The 20,844-nt window shown below is 44.8% G+C and overlaps 1 protein-coding gene across 1 annotated transcript in view; it reads right to left on the bottom strand.

The window, feature by feature from the left end:
• Window positions 1–20,844, bottom strand: part of Slc9a9 (solute carrier family 9 member A9) — a 550,545-nt gene that overhangs the window by 467,257 nt on the left and 62,444 nt on the right. The window lies entirely within an intron of this gene.

The raw sequence follows: 20,844 nt of genomic DNA, 5'->3' as shown, positions 1-20,844 counted from the left end.
TTCAGGGGGAGCGCAGGGTACTGTGCTTGTTGCTGTCAGCCTGGTTCTTGGCACATGGGAAGCTGGCGGCACACTCTTGAGAGGCATTGGCTTTACTAGACACTCGGTCTTCAGATCAAGAACAGGATGCCTCCAGCAGAGAAAATATCTCCGGCGTAACTAGGGGCTGATGGTGGGTGACGTGACAGAGATTTCATCTCCTTTCAGAACACTTGATTTATCATCCCTGCTGCCGCAAAGTCAGCCTGTAGCTGTCAGCTCCCCCCCCCCCCTCCCGGCGCTTGTGTTGGTTGAAGAAAGCCACCTTGCCCAAGAGCTAATCCCTCCTGCAGGCACCCAATGCTATAAAAAGGCATGACCTCCTGTACCAGTGTGGAACAACACTAACAGGCCATCGGATCCCACTGCCCTCTGCCCTGTAAGCTTGGCTACTCCAAGTGATGAGGTGGATGTGGCCTCAACAGGCAAATGCTGAAGGAAGCTACGGAAAGCAAATGGGATGGGGGAGATGCAGACAATTTTGAAGATCAGAACGTACGAGGCCATGTTTCTCCTTCAAGCTGGGCATGCTCATGGGCCAGGGTCCCAGCATCCTCAATGACTTGGCTCCTCAGCACTGCAGGCAGCTTAGAGAGGACAGAAGAGCCAGGGTTGAGCGGGTGGGGCGGTTCTTCCACTCAGAACCTTTTTAATCGCCTCTCAGATGCTCATCAAGCTCTTCAGGATCCGGTTCAGAGTTGCTTCAAAGCAGACTTACTTCAAAGTGATGTTCAGATGTTCAGAGGTTTGAAAATAAACTACAGAGTCCTCAGAAATCTCATCGGCTGCCGCCGCTGAGTGGGTACCACCCCTGCCCTTATTGTTGAAGGAAAATGAGATTCCAGAAATTTCTCTCATTATCAGGGAAAGCAGCAGTCTACCCCTGGCACTGCGGATAGGAACACAGCTGTTTAGGCTTCCAGCAGAATTTGGCCACCATTTCGTGGGCTCTGAATCCTCCTTTTCATCACCTCAGGCACATGCAAGGCTCCGGACAAGGCTGTCCACGTTGGGCATCATCACCCAGTGAGGGTGAGACATGGATTTGGCTCCGAGAGCCCCACTGTGCTTTACTGACAGATGTATACCGGGGTCAGTGAGGCACAGGGCACAGGAGGCAGAAAGTAGGGGCGCAAACACGGTGGTAGCTTTAAAGAAAGAATGTGGACTTAATACTTGATGGTGGCTTTGTCCCCAAAAGCCATCTCAGGCTCAGCTGCCTGTACAGAGCCCCAGCTCATGAAAGGGCACCAGGAGAGCTATGTGAAAAGATTTCTTTTCTTTTTTAAAAAAAGTTATCTACTAGATGCTCTGAAAAGAGCTTTTTGTGCTGAGCTTAAGGCAGCTCAGTTTAACTAGCAGTAGGCAGAGCATTGTTAAAAACGGATAAAAATGGGAGATAAGCTTTGCTCCCACAATCTGCTTCCAACGGATACGGAAAAGAAAAGAAGTGGCCCCTTGGAGGCACATTGTTGCCACGCTCCTTGAGCTCAGAGGCCTTCCTCTGGAATTAATATTTACCTCCAATTACAGTTTCCTGGGGTAAGGAGTCCCTGCCGATGAACCCGCTCTGAAAAGCTTTGATTTACTGAAGGAGCAGGCAAATCCACTCACTCAGGTCCTCCCTCACAGAAAGGGCCAATGGGAAGATTAAAATCAGAGTGGGAGGCATTTTTAGTTACATTTCTTTGAAGTCCAGACCTTGGCTCCTTCTCTCTTTCCATTCCCTTGGAGCAGAGGAGCTCTGGAAATTTTGCTCAGCTTTTCGAAGATGCACATCTGCCTGCAGGCTGTAGCTTTACCTTCTCATGCTTTGCCACCTTTGGGAGGATTTTCTGCCAAATTAAGATCTGCCTTGTGTGGGGGAAGGGTGTGGACGTATCACTCTGCTCACCAAGTGCCTCCTTCTCCTTGGAGAAGCTGCAGTCCTCAGATGCTCTGAACGCTGGGGACTCCGCATCATTCCTCCTCTCTCTATTAATCTACAGGCTGTGCAAAGCTCTACCCATGCCTATGGATAGATGGAGGAACAAGGTGGGACATTTCCTACAAGACAGAAGACCATCAGATTCTATCCCCTAGACCAATGTAGCTCTAGCCTTTGCTCTTTGTCTTTTTGTTTTTTGTTTGTTTGTTTCTGTTTTGTTTTGGTTTTTTTTCGAGACAGGGTTTCTCTGTGTAGCTTTGCGCCTTTCCTGGAACTCGCTTTGGAGACCAGGCTGGCCTGGAACTCACAGAGATCCGCCTGCCTCTGCCTCCCGAGTGCTGGGATTAAAGGCGTGCGCCACCACCGCCCGGTGCCATTGCTCTTTCTTAGTGTCCTTCTGCACACTCATTGGTGACCACAACTGGACTTTCACCAAGGGTATCATCCACAGCAACCTCAGAGGGCTGTATAGGGGTGGATGCTAAGGTGTGCTGTGTGCTGCAGCTGAACAGGGATTGTGGTCTCTGATGTGCTCTGACGATACACAGATGTGACTAACTACAGAGGGGATTAGAGCTCCTTGTCTTCCACCATGCCATCCCTGGTCTCACTGGGGTCACTCTTGTATAACCAGCACTGCCCAGAAGGACATGTAATAGCAAGATTTTAAATAAGAGTGGTCTTAGAATTTCCTAATGCTTTGTGTGAAGTAGGGGAGGGAAGAGAGACAAGGGACAGACTTTTAATAAAGAAAGATAAAATCCATCACAGCAACTCACCAAGACTTTGTGCCAGCAGAGAAACCTTGAAATGGACCATCTACCACGTCTAGGGGTCAGGATAGCTCTTTCTCCTTTTGGAAGACAGAGGAAAGGTGGGAGGCCTACCTATCCTCCAGAATTTTGACTGAGATCACTGGGAAAGACTGTCAAGAGAAAGACATAAAGGAGGGAATGTCATCTTGTAAAAGCTCCTGGATCCAGCATGCTGGAGGATCAAGGCAGTGTGCAAAGACAGCAAAGAGTAGCCACCTCGGTGATAAAGCCAAGGTACTCTGGCCCTGTCTTTTCCAGGGAGAGTTAACCCCAATATGTGGAAACCACAGGGTTGGGATATGAAGTCTGATGATGTTCCCTGCTCTTTTCCTTCTATACAAGAGTGATATGTGTACCCAGAAGCCCCCACTAGAGAATATCTTCTATTCTTCCTTTGTTCTGTTTTTCCTTTTGAAGCTCCCAACAAAATCTCTCTGCCAGGGGAGTGTTTTCTTGTGTATGAAGAGATCCTCCGATTGCTTGCTCTGAAGAGTATCTGCAGACAATGATTGGGAAATGTGTTAAACCTGTCCTCAATTTGCTTTATTGACATGGAGCCTCAGTGGGTCCTGTGCAGAATAGACATTTCCCCATGTGAGCAACTATTGAAAGGGCTTCATGGCTGAAAAGGATGAATCAGTCAGGGGCGGACACCACAAGAGGAAAGGGACAAGAGGGAAGCAGAAGGGTGGAAATGGAGCCAGAATTCAAGAGACAAAGCCCGTGACAGAAACAAATATCACAAAGGCTTCTGGAGATGTGGAGAAAGAACAAAATAGTCACAGAAGCTCTTCCAATAAAGGGATTTGCAGTGATTTAGCCAGGGTGGCAGGTGAAGAGAGATCCAGGACCATGTGTATCAAAAGAGTCCCATTTGGGTGATGTGGTTCCTGTCTACTAAGCTGTTTAGCCTTAATAAGAGATTCTTCCTGCCCCCCAATGCTGGATTTTTGTTTCACCACAGAGAAATGCAGAGGCACTTGACTTGGTTTATGACACTGGACAAGTGGTAATTATCTGTCTATAATTCCCTTGAGGGGAGCTGATGTTTCAATAAATTATAAGAGCCAAGCTCAAGTGGTTTACAACACCATCAAAACCCTGCTATGGATGTATAATCTTATAACCACAGCTTCCTAGGGAATAGGTGTTTGCACAGTGGGTGATTTAGGAGCCTTGACCCTCCCAGAGAGCATGGAGAGCTGTTAGGCTAGCCCCAGCTGCCACCAAACCACCCCGAAACAAACTGAAGACAGTCCTGTCTCAGTGAGTTGCCAAGTTGAACACATTAGATTCCCCTGGCATAAATAAAAGTCTTGCTGACTTCTTCCCCCCACCACCAAACACTTATGTGGCCACAGTCATGTTCCCATGTGTTTAATCTGCTCACAGCATCTCAGAACAAGGCATTTTACACACTGCATCTCCAGACACAGGGAAATGAGAACACCTAGCTCCCTCAACCTGTGGAGACCCTCTGGAGGTCGAACAACCCTTTCACGTGGTTCCCCTAACACCACCCCAAAACACAGATATTTACATTACAATTCCTAACAGTAGCAAAACTACAGTTATGAAGTAGCAATGGAAATAATTTTATGGTTGGGGTCACGACAACATGAGGAACTGTATTAAAGGGTCACAACATTAGGAAGGTTGAGACCCACTGACTTAGATCATTATGCAACTTTGGTCCTGGTCATTTCATAATGAACTTTATTATAAGATCTCCAAGTTTGAAAATGAGTTAGAACCCTATTAGAGACAAAGGGGCTCTCACGCCGTCTGAAAGACACTGTGAGACTCCATTATGGCTGCAGAGAGGTGCCCTGTTAAACTGTCACATGCAAGAAAGGAAAATATGGCAGGTGACGGAAAGGAGCTAAAGAGGCTGAGGAGACGTTTCAGCTGCCAAAGTGCTTTCTGTAGGAGCTTGGGTCCCCAGTGCCCACATAAAAAGATGGGCAGAGTTGTGCACATCAGTAGCACAGAGCTAGGGATGTGGGGACAGTGACTCCCTTGTTGATCAGCCAGTCTAGTCACATTGGTCAATTTCAGGTTCAGTGAGAGACCAAGTCCCCAAATTTATGTGAATCATAACTAAGAAAGACTCCAAACATTGAGCTTTGGCTGACACACACACACACACACACACACACACACACACACACACACACACACACGGAACTAAACTAATGACTCGTTATTTACTTAATTCATTTATCTTATACCCCTAAGTTTCAAAGAGAATTTGAAGTCACTTAGAATATAATGCTATAATATATTTAATCCCAAACACATTCCACAATATACGTGCAAATTGTGTGTTTGACTATACATGTGACTTTTCAAATGTACCTGGAGGGAGAATGAGAGAATATCTATTACATTAGGAATCAAGAAGTAAGAGAAATCCCTATACTTGGGAGACCGAGGCAGGAGGATTGCCAGGAATTCAAGTTTAGCTTGGCCTACATTGTGGGACCCTACCTCAATGCCCCCCACATCCCAGTAAGGTAAGTTGCAGCAAACTGTCTCTGATTTTCTCCATAAGTTTCTTAAAAAAAGGAAAGAAGGGGGAAATATGATGAATACCTCATAAGGCTTGAGGAAACAACTTCAGTGAGAAACATGTCTGTGTGATACAGTGGTGGCTTGAGGGAAGTCTCTGGAAGACCGTGCCAGGTAAATCACCACTTCGTACCAACCAGATCTCGTTTCCTCCTGCACCTCGCAGTCACAGAAATGGCATTTCATCCATCACACCGTCTCATATGGAGAAAATACCCAGAGGCCTTTTGAGCTATTCAGGGAAGGAAGACTCTTTTTCTGGAGTAGCAATTGGGCTAGGTTAGCCCTTGCAATACATGGGCAAAAGCTATGGGGTGGCTAGGCAAGGGCTTCAGTGTGGAGACCAGAGAGCTACCAGTGTACTCCTACACACGCTCCGGTTCCACTGCCACTTCCTTAAACGTGTCTGAATCCCAAATCCACGGAAAACTTTATTCTGAACATAATCTGCCTTATAATCTCTGTCCTGTGTATATTAAATGTGTGGCCATCAACAGTCAAAGATTTTCAAAAGCATATGCAGTCAAATCTCCTGGGTTCTATTTTCACAGATTTAACAAATCACAGGTCCAAAGTATTTGTGGGGAGGAAATTTTCACCTGCTTTAAACATGTCCAGACCTTTTCATTTCCCCCAAAAGAACAAAACCTAACTGCTTATATAATATTTCATTATAGTAAGTATTGCCAGTAATTTAGACATGATAGAAAGATATATAAAGATGTGTGGGAGTTACATACAAAAACTTGGTAATTTTAATGTGGGGGGATTGCTCATCATTAATGTGGGAGTCGGTGAGGGTCCTGAGGCCAATCTGTCATGGATATACCAGAGGGATAATGTGTTTTCAAGCACACTTACTTTTCATCTACAACTTTGTACATTGGAATCCAGGACACTGGGGCTAGCATTGGTAATCCTTTTTTTTTAGCAGGCGGGCTGAAAATGTTGACAGGAATAATTATGTAAACCCATGTAACAAAATACTCTTAGATGTTAATGTCAGTACAGGTGGCCTCTGTCCCTAAATCTGTGTGGCTCCTCTCAATTGAACAGAGAGAATTATATGACCCTGTGCAGTAGCCCCAGCTGCTCTAAGTTCCCAGTGCCACAGCCCTGCCGTGTCCAGAGGACACTTCTCGGCACTCCTCCCAATCCTCCTGCTCGGACATTGTTCCCGTGCTCTCTTTAGAGGTGTTCCCTGTGCCTTGGTTGGGGGAGGTAGGGATGGAGAGGGATACAGATGTCCCTTTAGGGCTGCACACTCAGTCTCTTTACTCTCAGTACTCTGACTAGCGACATGACCTCTGTGTTGATGGCTACCCACTACTAAAGGAAACTTCTCTGACCAAGGTCGAGAGCAGCCTGGGTCTAAGGCTTCTCTTAATGACCCAGGATTCTACCTTGTAAACTATGCTGGAGGAGGAAATGACTAAAGGCAAGGCAGTCATTAGGGAAAGGGAACAGCAGGGAATGGACGCTCACAGGAAGGCTGGACCAGTCCTCTCGGCTGCTGCCACCAACTACATTTCAGAAATGCCACCGGAAGGAAAAATCAGAGCCAGGTCAGTAAAGTTAGAGCTGGCATTGTTTTCCAATAACACTGATTTGTGACACCCAAGTCAAAATCACAGGCAGAGGCAAATGCCTCTGAGTGCTAGGGAAGTGAAACAAACTAGTGACTTGATTAAAAACAGGAGGGAGTCAGGGCTTCTGGAAGGGGAGACAATGGCTCCCACCATATATAAAGTGACATTTCTGTAAAGTTAACTTCGGGACAAACAAGATACGTCTATGAGTTGTAGTCTTGGCCTAATGTCTGTTTTCTGAGATGTTTTAAATATTCACTGCATTCCTCGCCCAGCTAAAGTTTCTCATGTACAGACATTTCTCACTCTAGAATTCCCTGTATACTGTAAGTCAAACGCACGTCTGAGTCTTCCAGACAAATAAAATGCCCCCTCTGAGAACTCCAAGCATGTTTCTCTTTCCACCCATACTGGTAAAAACCACTGTGTCCAGTTCCAAAGCTAACTCATTCCCTAGCTTGTCTTGATATTTTAAACCTTCCGTTGTATGATTACTTTGTGTCAATCCAAGTCTGCTGTGATTTCCTGGTTTAAGGATGGGGTGGCTGAAGGTAATCTTCTCTGTTGCCTTCCTCTGCATTCAAAAGGGGACCATGGAGGACTTGGCAGGAAATATGAAGACAGTGAGAGGAGGAGGAGGGGGAGGAGGAGGAGGAGGAGGAGGAGGAGGAGGGGGAGGAGGGGGAGGAGGAGGAGGAGGAGGAGGAGGGGGAGGAGGAGGAGGAAATGATCAAAGGCAAGGCAGTCACTAGGCAAAAGGAACAGCAGGGAAAGCATGCAAACAGGAAGGCTGGAACGACCAGTCCTCTCTGATGCTGCCACCAACCACAGCGTCTTTCAAGCCTGCTTTCTTCTCATCCTCTTCCATCAGCCTGGATCTTGCCCAGATTGCCCAGTTTGAGAAACTCTGCATTTTGTGTCTTGCCCCTGACTAAAAGTAGAATCCTGTCTTAATGACTACAATTTATAATGCCCAGTTCTACATAATGAGGCCATTGCCAACTCGTGGTCAACAGCCCTCACCCAAGGTGTTACAGTGTACACAATTAGCTTCCTTAAATGAAAAACACCTAAGCACCAAGTTCTGATGTAATTAAATCAATCCTAGTTAATATATCTATTATATAATGTTGTATTCAGAAATATAAAGGACTTTTAGATTTATTTGTTTGTTTGGATTCTTGAGATAGGATCTCACTATGAAGTTGAGGATGACCTTGAACACTCAATCTTCCAGTCTCTGCTCCCCAAGTGCTTGGATTACAGGGATGTGCCACCACAGCTGCATAGAAATTACTTTTGAAATATCATGCTATGATATTCTCAGTCAATCTTGCAATGATTCTCACAGTATGGGATTGCATTTATTTGTTTCTTCTGAATGGAGAATCTTTGCCACTTCTAGGACCCAACGGTTGTAGAAATAGTCCTTGATGAAGAATATAACCTTCGTAGTTTTGACAAGGTTAAAATAGTCTCCCAGAAAATATAATTTGAATCTGAAATGTCTGATGTGGGTTTATGTGTTCAAATACCTGATCCCCAGTAGTCAGCACTGTTTGGGAAAGTTGCAGAACCTTGAGGAAGTGAAACCGCACTGGAGGAAGTGAGTCACAGGGGTTAGGTCTCCAGCCTTTATAGCTACGCCTACTTCCTGCTCCCAACCAGGAAGGGCAGGGAGTTGCCCCTTTCTCATGGGATCTAATAAACATTCCATTGATCTAACACCCTCCCCCCTTGATCATTTAGGACTCCCAATGCCCTTGAGTCAACAGACATGAAAGACACAAGATTGAAAGAGTCACAGAGTCTTACACCACACTAAGGTTCCAGAGAACTACTAAGGCCAAGAAATATGTGACAGGGTCAGAGTACCTGTAAAGATACCACTATAAGAAACTGAGGTCACTTGAGAAACTGTAAAGATGAACTCAGAGTTGCAATGGAGAGGACAGGATTATTAGAGAGTCCAGAACCAGTGGGATGTCCATAGACAAAAACGACATACACAGGGTGGACCCATCCGAAGAGAGAGGCTATGTGTGCTACAGCAAGGCTACCTAAGCCATTTGGAGCTGAAATGATTCCATCATGAATCCCAAATGCCAGTCATGGAGGTGCAGGATCCCCCACCCCCAGCCCTGGTTTCATCTTGCTTCAATTCAATCTCCCCTTGTTATGCCCCATTTTTCCTTTTTTTCAGATATGAATGTATACTTTGTACCATTGTATCTCAGCAGTATATATATATTTATTTTACAGGGAGTCACAACTAAGAGTTTGCCTCAAGTCTCAGAAGAGACTTCAGACTTTGGATTTTTGAACATTGCTGAGACTGTTAAAGAGGATAAGGACTTTCAAAATTAGACTGGATACATTTTGCATCAAGAGATGGCCATGAGTCTGTGAGGGACAGAGGTGAGCTGTGATTTGAATGTGCAGTGTCCCTCGTAGGCTCAGATATTTGAGTACTTCCTCCCAGTTGGTAGTGAAGTTTGGGAAGGCTGTGGAACCTTTAGGAGGTAGAGCCTTGCTGGAATACGAGGGTGATTGGGGGCAGGCCGTGAGACTTTGCACCTCACCTCCTGTTCACTCTCCATTTCCTAAGTGCAGATGCAAGTCAAGAGCCTGCTCTGTGTCTTCCCTGTGTGCTACCCTGTCTTCCCCACCATGAGAGACTATATATCCCCTGAAGTGTAAGCCATAGAGCCTTCTCTCCATTAGGTTGCTTTTGTGGATATATTTTTATCAGAACAACAGAAAAGTAACTAATCCAGGCAGACTTGGAGTTGTTTGGAGATAAATTGTTAACTGAGAACATGGGCCAAGTAGGAGTGGTGGGACCACGACATAATTGGTACCGGACAATTTCAGAGCTTCAAACAACAGCAGAGTCAGAGCCATGTAACTCCAGACAGCAGGATAAAACCTGGGCCACTTAATAATTATCTCAACAATAAATATCTATTAGTTACATTGTGAGCATTGTGTTGTCAACTTTACAAGCATTCACTCTTTATCTTACTAGCACGATGGGTACTCTCATTTCACAGCAGAAGAAATTAATGGAGAGAAAGTTAAACAATGTGCCCGGTGTTGTATAGGGAAGAGGAGGGATTGAAGAGGGCTCTCTGACCTTACTCCCTGTCTATAACCATTTGGCAACACTATCACTTTCCACATCAGACATGCCATGCCAGTCTCTAGACGACAGATCATTTGAGGACTCCTGACCGAAGTCACCACATCAGAGGTCAGAGTTGTCAAATCAAGGTGGGCACATGACCCAACCAACCCTGGGATGGAAATGACCATTTTACCACTGGCCCTTTTCTGCAGAGGAACTCAGAGCAGTGGCTTCTATAGTCGGCTTCCTTCCTATCTGACTTTCCGAGAGAGCAAATGTGGCAGACACAGAGATACACAGTGAGCAATACTATCCGGATCTGTACTCCAGGGCTTTCTTGAGGCCCAGGTCCTTTGTTGCCATCAGACTAGATGAAACCCAAGCTATCCAAGCTGCCCTGTATCCCTCCCTGTCACGTCGCCGTCCTGACACAAGTACCATGGAGACACCCAGTCTGTGTGGTTCCTACTTGCCCATATTTAAAGCACCGCCCTATGCATTTCTGCCTTCTTTCTGATAAGGCAACCTTCCTTGAGTCCTGCCGAGGTTCAATGCAAGGATGCCAAGAGGATCAGACACCAGCCCATCTGTATTTTCTTCTGGAAGGAGTGGAAACAAAACCACCTACCCAAAACCACTGCAAGCCGGATCCTGTGTGCAGATCTCACACACTCCATCTGTGGAGCACTCCAGTAGGAGCTGAACAAATAGATGGACTCAGAGCCATGATCTCACTTTGCCTTCAGTGAATTTCCCCAAACAGCCCTCTTTAGATATCATCTCCAGATGAAGTACATGCTTTAAACATGGAAAAGACAGAGAACACTTGCTGTGGGATGGTCTGTATGGCTAATGTGTTGCTCTGATTGGTTAGTAAATAAAACACTGATTGGCCAGTAGTCAGGCAGGAAGTATAGGCGGGACAAAGAGGAGAAGAATTCTGGGAGGTGGAAGGCTGAGTCAGAGAGACACTGCCGCCGCCATGACAAACAGCATGTGAAGATGCTGGTAAGCCACAAGCCATGTGGCAAGGTATAGATTTATAGAAATGGATTAATTTAAGATATAAGAACAGTTAGCAAGAAGCCTGCTACGGCCATACAGTTTGTAAGCAATATAAGTCTCTGTGTTTACTTGGTTGGGTCTGAGCCACTGTGGGACTGGCGGGTGACAGAGATTTGTCCGGACTGTGGGCCAGGCAGGAAAACTCTAGCTACAAACACTGGCTTTAGAAAGAGAGTTAAAAACAGTAGCTACTACCGTCATATCTAACACCACAAACACCAATTTTCTTTATAGAATACCTTCGCTGTATTTGAGCTGCTTCAATTCAGGTGAGAGCAAATGCCACGAAATCCCCAATAAACAGCAAAAATAGCACAATTAGATAGAAGCACAATTTTTCTATTTCAAAATAAAACTTGGCATCAAAAAAAAAAAAAAAACACAGCATCATTGCCATGTGAACCACACTTCTGTGAAGGAGGGGTCATGAGATACCACCTAGGATTATTTCCTCAGGTTGACCTGAGCTTCCTGCAGTAATTCCTGTGTCTGTGGATGAACGGTCCCCTCGATTTTCTTCTTTTACAGACAAAGACACTTAGGCCCGAAGAGCAAGCTACACAGTTCAGAGGCAGGTTGGCCCTGAACCGGGAGTCGCAGTTTCTGATTGTACGCTCTTAGCATTTTACCACCACGAGCAGGCCAAGTTTACCGGGTGACTCTAGGGCGTGGAGTTATGACACAGGAGCTGAAGTCAGAGGACAGGCAGAAGCTGCCAGCAGAACCAGAGGCCCAGACAGAAGCAGCTGGTTCTGAATCTGTCCTCACTCAGGCTGTGTTCTGGGACTCCAATGGCACAAACAAAGAGAATGACTAGGTCTCAGGGGTTTTTGACATCTTTGACCGACATGACCTTAGATGCCTGGTACAAGATATTACCAGCCCTCCACTGGGATTTGGGTGGCAACAAGCCTATTCAGTGTGAAGAACTAGAAATTCATATGGCATTTCAGGAGCCAGAGAAGTTTCTACTCTCTTCCTTTAGAACCTTTGTGCCAGTCACAAGGTACAATCGATAGCGGCATTTGGATATCCATGTCAGTTACCAAAGCAAGAGGTATTTCGTTCACACGTCTTAGAAATGTACATCTTTTTACTTTTTCCTTCACCACTGACTTACTCGACTCTGAAAAAAAAAGAATTTTGTGTTACAAGAATCCGATTTTAAATCCTGATTTAAAATGTCTCCATAAACAAATCATTCCAAACAGTTGATGTGTGATTTGGTCACTGTGGCTTCACAGAGAGAAACACAACCCTTTCCATTTCTCTTTGATAATAAAATGCCATCATGGGATTTACACTCCTCCTTCTTCACATCAATTCAGTCTTGTGATAGGTGTTACTAAAAACCTTTGAAGTGCTTGTTTGGACATGCCAGATTTTCTTTAATATACCAACTGATAAATAATTCCTCTCTGCAATCTTTCAAACTGAAAAAAAAAGTCATGAAAATTGAAGGGGGAAAAAGGCAAAATAAAAGGCTCTTCACATTTCTTCATGTACGCCATAGACCATAGACTATGGCTCAGGAGCGCCACCTAGTGGAAATTTGAAGGTAACGAGTGTTGTAAAACCGGAACACAGAAACCCTAGAGTTTCTGTGTCAGAGGAATTCTCTTTTTCCGTACAAAATGAGTGATAAGCTGACATTGCTTCTTTTTAATATGAACATTTATTTCTTAAATTATTATCTATTAGCTTCTCTTCTAAGACATTCTAAGCTCTCTGATCCTTAAACGTCCCCCTTTGAAACATTGTAGCAGGACGCCTGTGATCTTTCCTCTTCTGCTTTAAGCCTGTGTGGGCAGCTGCTCGGTGAACAGTCCCGCCCTCTGGTGGCCACCGCTGATACAGAAAGGCTGAGCATTCCTTTGCTGAATTTTCCACACTCTCTTCATTAAGTCCAATGTTTTCTTTAAGGACCTCGAATCCACTCCAGTTAAAACAAGGAGCCCTAAGGCCAGCTTCATGGGACCCAAACCCTGTGGGTCTATCAGGCTGTCAGCACACTGCTTAGAAAAGACGGAGGGCCCCACTAGAGTCTTGTTACACGGCGGCTGCTCCGCCAGCAAGCTTCTCACTCATGACACACGTCACACTTGGTAAAGAACTGCTCATTAAATCGAATTAAATAGTATTCAACCGCCGGCTGTTCTTCAGTGCAGAAATCAGCATCATTTGTCACTTGTTGGTGATTGCTCTTCATGATAAACCAGAAATTGCTGGTCACTGATATAAATCACTATTAGAGCCCATCGCCTCCAAGTCAACCTGGGCTCCGTGCAGCCATGATACTGTGAGTTCCATGTCACCGTTGAGTTTTTACTCTGGACATGTGGTGAGATGATTGTATTCATGGCTCCACCCCTTCATCCCTTTGCTTTGTAACTTTGCAGTGTCCTGTCAATGGGACCGTGGCCTAAATCAAGTGGCTTGCTTTGACCAATAGGCTTGTGGGAGCAACCAGGGCAAAGGTCTAAAAGCATCCTGGCACATTTCTGTTTCTTGAAAGGCCCCTGCCAGCACCATAAAAACAGTTCTAGGCAAGTGTACCAAACAACGGACACTCGTGGCACAGCCTATCTTGTCACTCTTGTCCCACGCCAGTCAAATGTCAGACACAGGAGACCAAGCAATAGAAGAAGCAGCAGCTGATGGAGCAAAGCTATAAACTTGACCTACACAGTCCCTGAGCCCTTACTGTCTTAGGCCGGGGAGGGCTCCTTCCCTCTCCCTTTTCCCCAGCCTACAGACACATAAGAGAGTACCAACCTTCGAGCGATTTGCCATGGTTTCCTCATCATTTGGTGTGGCAATATGTGACTGATAGAGGATACACACTGCATTTTACAACGGCCTAGTGGTTAACCAGAGGAAGTCCTGATTGGCAGCGGAACCGTGAGCATAAAAGTACAGCCTAGATATAGATAGAACGATGAAAGCCAGAGGGAACACAAGTGAGGAAATGACCATGTTACAGATAAATTGACATTTGATGATAGAAAGTTGGAAAAGATACAGTCAGACAACAGGTCAGAACGCGTCAACCCCTAGGCGGCTGAATGTGAAGAAGGAATGGAATTCCAGTGTGAGAAGATGGCTACCAGGTAGGGGCCACTCTCAGCAGAGGTTCAGAGGAGCTGATCAACTTGTCAACGCGGGTACTTGTCTAACTGGATCTCAGTTCTCTTGCTGCAAAGGAAGGGTATAGACAGGAGGCGTTCTAAAGCCTTCCGTGTGTCCCAGAATTCTATTATTTCAGTATGCTAATTTATCCCTCTGCAAAAATGACCGTAATGGCTGTGATGGGTCTATCCATAATTGCTGCGAGTCATGGGAAAGCAGAATGTGCAGCATGCAGGGCGGTTGGATGTGTGTGCATCTAAGCTGGAGAGAGATGTGGGTAAGGTTTGCAGAACACATGCTCCCCTCCCCTTTTCCTGCATCTCCCAGTTCTTCGGGGAGCACACTAAAGAAGTGAGGCTCGGCATCCTCATGTTATCCACGCTGAGGTATCCTTGGGCAGCACTGAGCAACGAGAGCATGGAAGACAAGGAGAACTCCACTTCCTGTCAATTTCTCGCACTGGTGTGTGTGTGTGTGTGTGTGTGTGTGTGTGTGTGTGTGTGTGTGTGTGTGTATTTCCCCAGCATACAAACAGATAAGATAGCATTGACCTTTGAAAGATTTGGGGTGTGGGGAAGGAGTGAAAAGAAATGAACTTAAAGGAGCACATCTGGCTAGGAGGGTAGTTAGCTCTGTGGGCAGCTGCCTTCTTAACCTCAACTGCAAAGCTCCCCAGGAGAGTTCTCATTTTTATTGCTTTATAGCATCCACAGCTGATGGAAAGAACATTGTAGACTTTCCTCAGCTACGTGCATTGTTCCTGCTCTTTTCTGTAAAGGACATTTAGTAGAGACTTGTTTATGCGGATGTGAAAAGGGTTAGAATTTCTTCAACTATATGTGTAACTCTTCCTCTATTCATTACAGCATGAATTTTTCAAATGCCATGCCTTTGGAAAAAATAACAGCCTATTTCCTCACACAAATGGCTATGTGGATGTCAGGCTTCCAACTGCCTTTATCATTTCATGCATCTTTCTGACATCTTTCCATCTTATAAACTACTGATTATGCAGGGAAGTCTAATGATTCAGAATTAATAATACAGACAGTAATTATATCTTCCTAGTTCTTACTCCTCCAGAATTTGCTTCATGATCAAAATATGTTTTATTGAAGTGAGATGCTGTGAATTCTAATGTTGGTCTGCTTGTTGTAAATTTTGGACCAGGAAATTGAAGGTAAGAAAGTGACAGCCACACCACTCCCTTTCTCCTACAAGCTAGGCTTTTCCATCTTTCTGGTTTTGTGGTTTGCATGTGAAATGTCCCCCATAGGCTCATCAGCTGAAGGCTTGCTTCCCAGACAATGGTGTTATTCTGAAGGTGGGGACTGTGCCTTTAAAGGTGGTACCTGGTCCCCACTTGGCCCCTCTCTTCTCCTGTCCACTGTTGTTTAAAAAAGCCCTCCTTACCACATGTTCCCACCACCATGATGTTCCACCCAAGTGTGCCGGGCCCTATCTAACTTTTCGTTGCTTCCTCTGAGGTTTGAGTCACATGTGGGTGGCCAGCACACTGGCCTTTCTGTTCTTGTTCAGGATCATTGTTTCCTCTCACTTCCATTCCACATTCACTCACTGAGTGCCAGACACTAAAGGGGTGTGTACCTGAGGCTCCTCACTCTCACTGATTCTCAGCCAGGGGAAATGTTAATCCTGACACTCGCCAGAGAAAAACCAGTTCCACCATTTTGGGCCAAATTTGAGGCAAACTTTATTAATATATTAAATACTGACCAAGATGGACTTCGGTCAGGACCACTCCCTGGAATTTCCAGCCAAATGGACCAGAGACACAAGTCTGGGACAAAACTCACAGTTCACCATACTTTCCCATGAGATTTTTTGTTATTTTTCAAGAACTACAACTCCCAGCATTCCAGGAAGTTACCTTGTTCTTGGGCAAGTGGGGCTTACTGGTTAATTACAGAAACATCAGAGAAATATCACCACCTAAACTCAATAATGATGATGATAATGAACAATGAAAAGAAACCATGTACTGGGGTATCTGGCATTGTTTTTAAACTATCAATTAATTGAGTTGGTTTGCCTAATATTCATCATAACCTGTGCTATGTTTTAACCCCAGCTTATAAATTTAAGAAAGATTGTTCTTTTTTGTTTTGTTTCTGAGACAGAGTCTCTCCATGTAGAACAAGCTGGCTTTGAACTCACAGAGATCTGCCTGCTTCTACCTTCAGAGTACTGGGATTAAAGGCATATAACACCATGCCTAGCTGGTTGTTCTCTATTTTAAGGGAATGAAAGACAATTCCAGGAGGACATGGCAGCAGTAATGGAATATTAGAATGTATCCCATCTAAACACTGTAGAAATTGCTTTCAGAACCCCGGCAAGCTCTCTTTAGGTTAAAGGGGTTATTAATTATGCACACACAGAGACAAAGACACAGCATAGAGTCATAGACAGACAGACAGACAGACAAACACAGACACAGACAGACACACACACACACACAGTCATAGACAGACAGACACAAACACACACTAAATAAATGTACAAAAATGCTTCTTAAAAATACAACCTTTGGTCTGTCAGGAGAGACCCTACATAGCTCTGTGGCTTGAAACCCAGGTCTCACTTCAGGTCCCCCCTTACCCATCAGCTGAGGTAACTAACATTTCTTAACTCACTTCCTCCACTGTTGAGTGAGGAGCAATTACGTGACAGTGTGATCAGGAATGGATGAACACATGTATCGTGGAACCTTCAATACTCCACACATTGTGAGTAGTAGGTGATATTACTAGCAATTACGATGGAATAAAGAGCTAAGGAGTTAAGACAAAATAAAATTCTGTTTTACAATCTTAAGAATAAGTGAATGGCTTCCTCACACCTAACTCACTAGGAGCCCTCTCTACACCAGGCTCTCCCTACATGAGATCTGCTCCTATTTATTCCCCTAGGTGGGTTCATGCAATCCTTTCCTATGTTAAAATTAGTGCAAACAAGCCCATATTGAATTCTGTTGTGGATACCAGCCTAGTTCATTTAATGTTTTATTTTTCTGTCCCTAAGGTATTCCTCTGAAATGAAACAAAAATCAGGAGAAAATACAAGAAAACACAGGGCCTATGCCTCCCCCACTCTATTACAAAGGACCTCTTCTGGTTCTGTCTGAGAGCAGCCTGTGGCCCCAGATCTCCAAGATGCTAACTTGTAGTTCTATGTGATGGAATGGATTAAAATTTCCCTACAAACATAACAGTATAACAGGCAAGTTAGGGAACGCTGCTATGCAAAGCACTCTGGGAACAAGCCCATGAAGTACAGCCCTGTGTGTTGGATAAACAAGAGCATGTGTTCTGGCTGCAGTCCAGCCTCCCTCATCTCCCAGTGTGCTGCAAGGGTGGGCACTGTTCACATGTAGAACACACTCTCCTCAGTTCAGAGATAAGACCTAGATGGATGGAATTCCTAGGGAACTGACTGTGACTATAATCCACATTGAAGAAATGGGCTGTCTGAATACAGTAGATGTAACTGCTTACAGATAGCCAGCATTCATTGCAAATATTAAATAAATAAGTCATTCTCATTGATGACTTCTTATTCATATTTCTTGGCTAGTAGAACTTAACCTCATAAGTATATTAATATAACCCCCCATCAATTTAATCTGTAAAGTTAATTTCTTGGGATATGTGCCATTGGAGAAAACCTAGAATCCCAAGTTCAGAGATGCTGAGAAATTCTGAATAGGAGTTTATTCTTTAGACTGAATCATTCCATTCCTACCTACCATAATTTAGACTTCAGGAAACTCCTGAACTATAATGGGATTTCATTGACCTTTAGAATGGACCTTGTCAACAAGACTCGATTTCCTCCCAACTGTTTTTGCTTGTTGCCATGCTCCTTGCTGTGGGAGTGCTGGAAATCACTCACATTCCTCTCCTTCAATCCTTGGGAGAATACCAGTAGACAACTTTCCTCCCTCTCCTCAGTTCTCAAGGGCCAAAGCAATGACCGCATCCTGTTCCTGAGGAGGTACAGAAGAAGAAGTTGCTTCCTTTCCAGACCACTCTGCAGACTGGGCAGCAGAAGTTACAGAAATGCCTGGATAGATGGTCAGAGGCATAGATGTGGCTGATCCTGGACAGAGCTGTGACTACTGTCATAACATTGCACACAGCCAGGACTTGTCTAGGCAGGTGGCCCAATACAAGCTCAGTAGTGTGTGTGTGTGTGTGTGTGTGTGTGTGTGTGTGTGTGTGTGTGTGTGTGTGTGTGATGCACACATACACTAGGGAACAGACAGCAGCAGACTGGTTCCCATGGGATGCAGAATGGTATCAACATGACCCAGACTGCTGGCAGCCAGTGAGGCTTTGTTGCCGGGACAAGGAGGGTGCAGAAGGGAGGTCCAGAAGGTGATGATTGATGAATGGCCTGAAAGCCAGTCTATGCTATCCAGCATGCCCAGATGACAACCCACACTGGAGCGCCCCCCCCCCCCATCCTCATGCCCTAGTGCTCTGAAGCCTCTGACAATTGGACGTAATTCTGGGGAAAGAGACTTAATTCCATGTTCCCCACATATATAGAAGAGTCTATGTATTGCACACTCAACACTGTGGGTTAAAATGTGATCGAGGACTGATATCAGAGAAGGAAGATTACAGTTAGAATGGTCTGAGATTCCAGGTGAAGTCATGTACGCTTCATTCTGTAAGTCCTTGCTATGTGGGTTTCTGAGCACTCTGTCTGCTTCATTATTGTCTGAAGTGAGACCAGTCCTGGAAGCAAGGGTAGCCACAGGATTGTCTAAACACTGCAGATGCCTTTTCACCCAAAGGGAAGAGATGGGACCAAAGGGAAGAGATCGGACTGCTACTGTGAGGGGCTCTTTAGCCAGCACAGTGGGCTCTGAGTCCAGTCTGTGAAAGACACATCACTGACCAGAAACTGTCCCAGGTGGTCCCACCAGCTACTGCCAGTTCCAGAAACAACTGGAACTGTGTTTCTATGTGCAAATCCAAGGAACGTTGACTTCTTGGGGAATATGGAAATTGGGTTGACTTTAATTTCCATTAAAGGGCAAATGATACTTTAAATTACCATTGCTAAGAATCACAGTGGAATTTATTGACTCTCAAGCTTTTCTTTTTGTCTTTCACATTTGAAAAAATAGTGTATTGTTCAAATCACTGGCTCTATTAGGAAAAAAAAAAAGTTGAGGCTGCTAGAGGTACCTATGAATCTCCACTGTGAATGAGGTTTGCTGATAATGTTCAACAACTAGAGTTTTGGAAGGAAACTTCTTGCTTTGTAACATTTGTTGATTTCCACGGAATAAACACTTAAACAATGCCCAATTTCAAGCTACATATGGGATACTTCTGAGCTTAGAGCCCTGAAGAGATGCTTGTTAGCCCATCTTTGTAGTGCTTTTATGCCTGAAACATTAGCCATCAGCTCTCTCTCAGCTGGTACAAGCCATTAAATCCATGCCTCCCGGGATGGTGATTGCAACTAGTGGGCATTTTTTCATAAGGAAGTAAATCAGTCAGTGTTCACCACTGTGACAAACATCTGAGTGAAACAATTTAAAGATGATCCTTGGGGCTCACAGCATGGGAGGTTTCAGTCCATCGAGTCAAGGAAGGTATAGAAGAGCAGTGCAGTTCACATCAGGGCATACAGGAAGCAAAAACAAGAGCATGTGTTCCCTTTTTAGTCTACTTCAGTGGTTCTCAACTTGTGGGTCATGACCCTTTAGGAGTCGAATGTCCCTTTCAAAGGGGTCACCTACGACCATCAGAAAACACAGATACTTAAACTACAACTCATAGCAGTAGTAAAGTTAGAGTTATGAAGTATCAATGGAATAATTTTATGGTTTGGGGTCATCACAACATGAGGAACTGCATTAAAGGGTTGCAGCATTAGGAAGGTTGAGAACAACTGGTCTACCTGGATCCCAGCACCACTGTGGGTCTTCCCTCTTGGCTAATCCTCTCTGAAAACACCCAAAGACACACCCAGAGGTGTGCTTTAGTAATGGCCTTGCATCTCAATCCAATCAAGTTGACAATGGAGAAGAACCATGACAAGCCCATGCCTTGTTGACTGGCTATCCAAATACATCTCTTTAAGAGTTAACATTTTGTACTGCCCATTTATAAGACAAAATGGAACACAAGGCAAACCCCCTGGGGGTTTGGACCTCAATAAATTATCAATCAACTCATAAACTTTTTCCTGAGCTTCTATGTAATAGCCCACATTGTTAAAGGAGTTGTTAAGCTCAGACCTGGACCCTCCTCTCCTTGAAAAGCTAGGCTTAGTCACCTGTCCTTACAAGCCAATTAAAAGAGAAGTAATGGTGAAAAGCAGAAAAAAGAGATTTACTCAATGTGTCCACAAAGGGAAGAGTGGCAAATGAACTGGTCCAGTGGTCCCCCAAGTCCATCACCCTGGGGTCCTGTTATGAGGTTTGGGTTTAAATAGAAGGCAAGAAGTATCCTTAGCTAAGAAACTCTGTCAAGACATGGTCCAACTCACCATCATGGTCTCCCCTGCAGGGTGCTGACAAATCAGAACTGTGTGAAA

Source organism: Peromyscus californicus, unplaced genomic scaffold (genome assembly GCF_007827085.1).
Source record: "Peromyscus californicus insignis strain IS unplaced genomic scaffold, ASM782708v3 Scaffold_11__1_contigs__length_118956290, whole genome shotgun sequence".
Lineage (NCBI taxonomy): Eukaryota > Metazoa > Chordata > Mammalia > Rodentia > Cricetidae > Peromyscus > Peromyscus californicus.
This window is presented reverse-complemented; position numbering and strand designations above follow the sequence as displayed.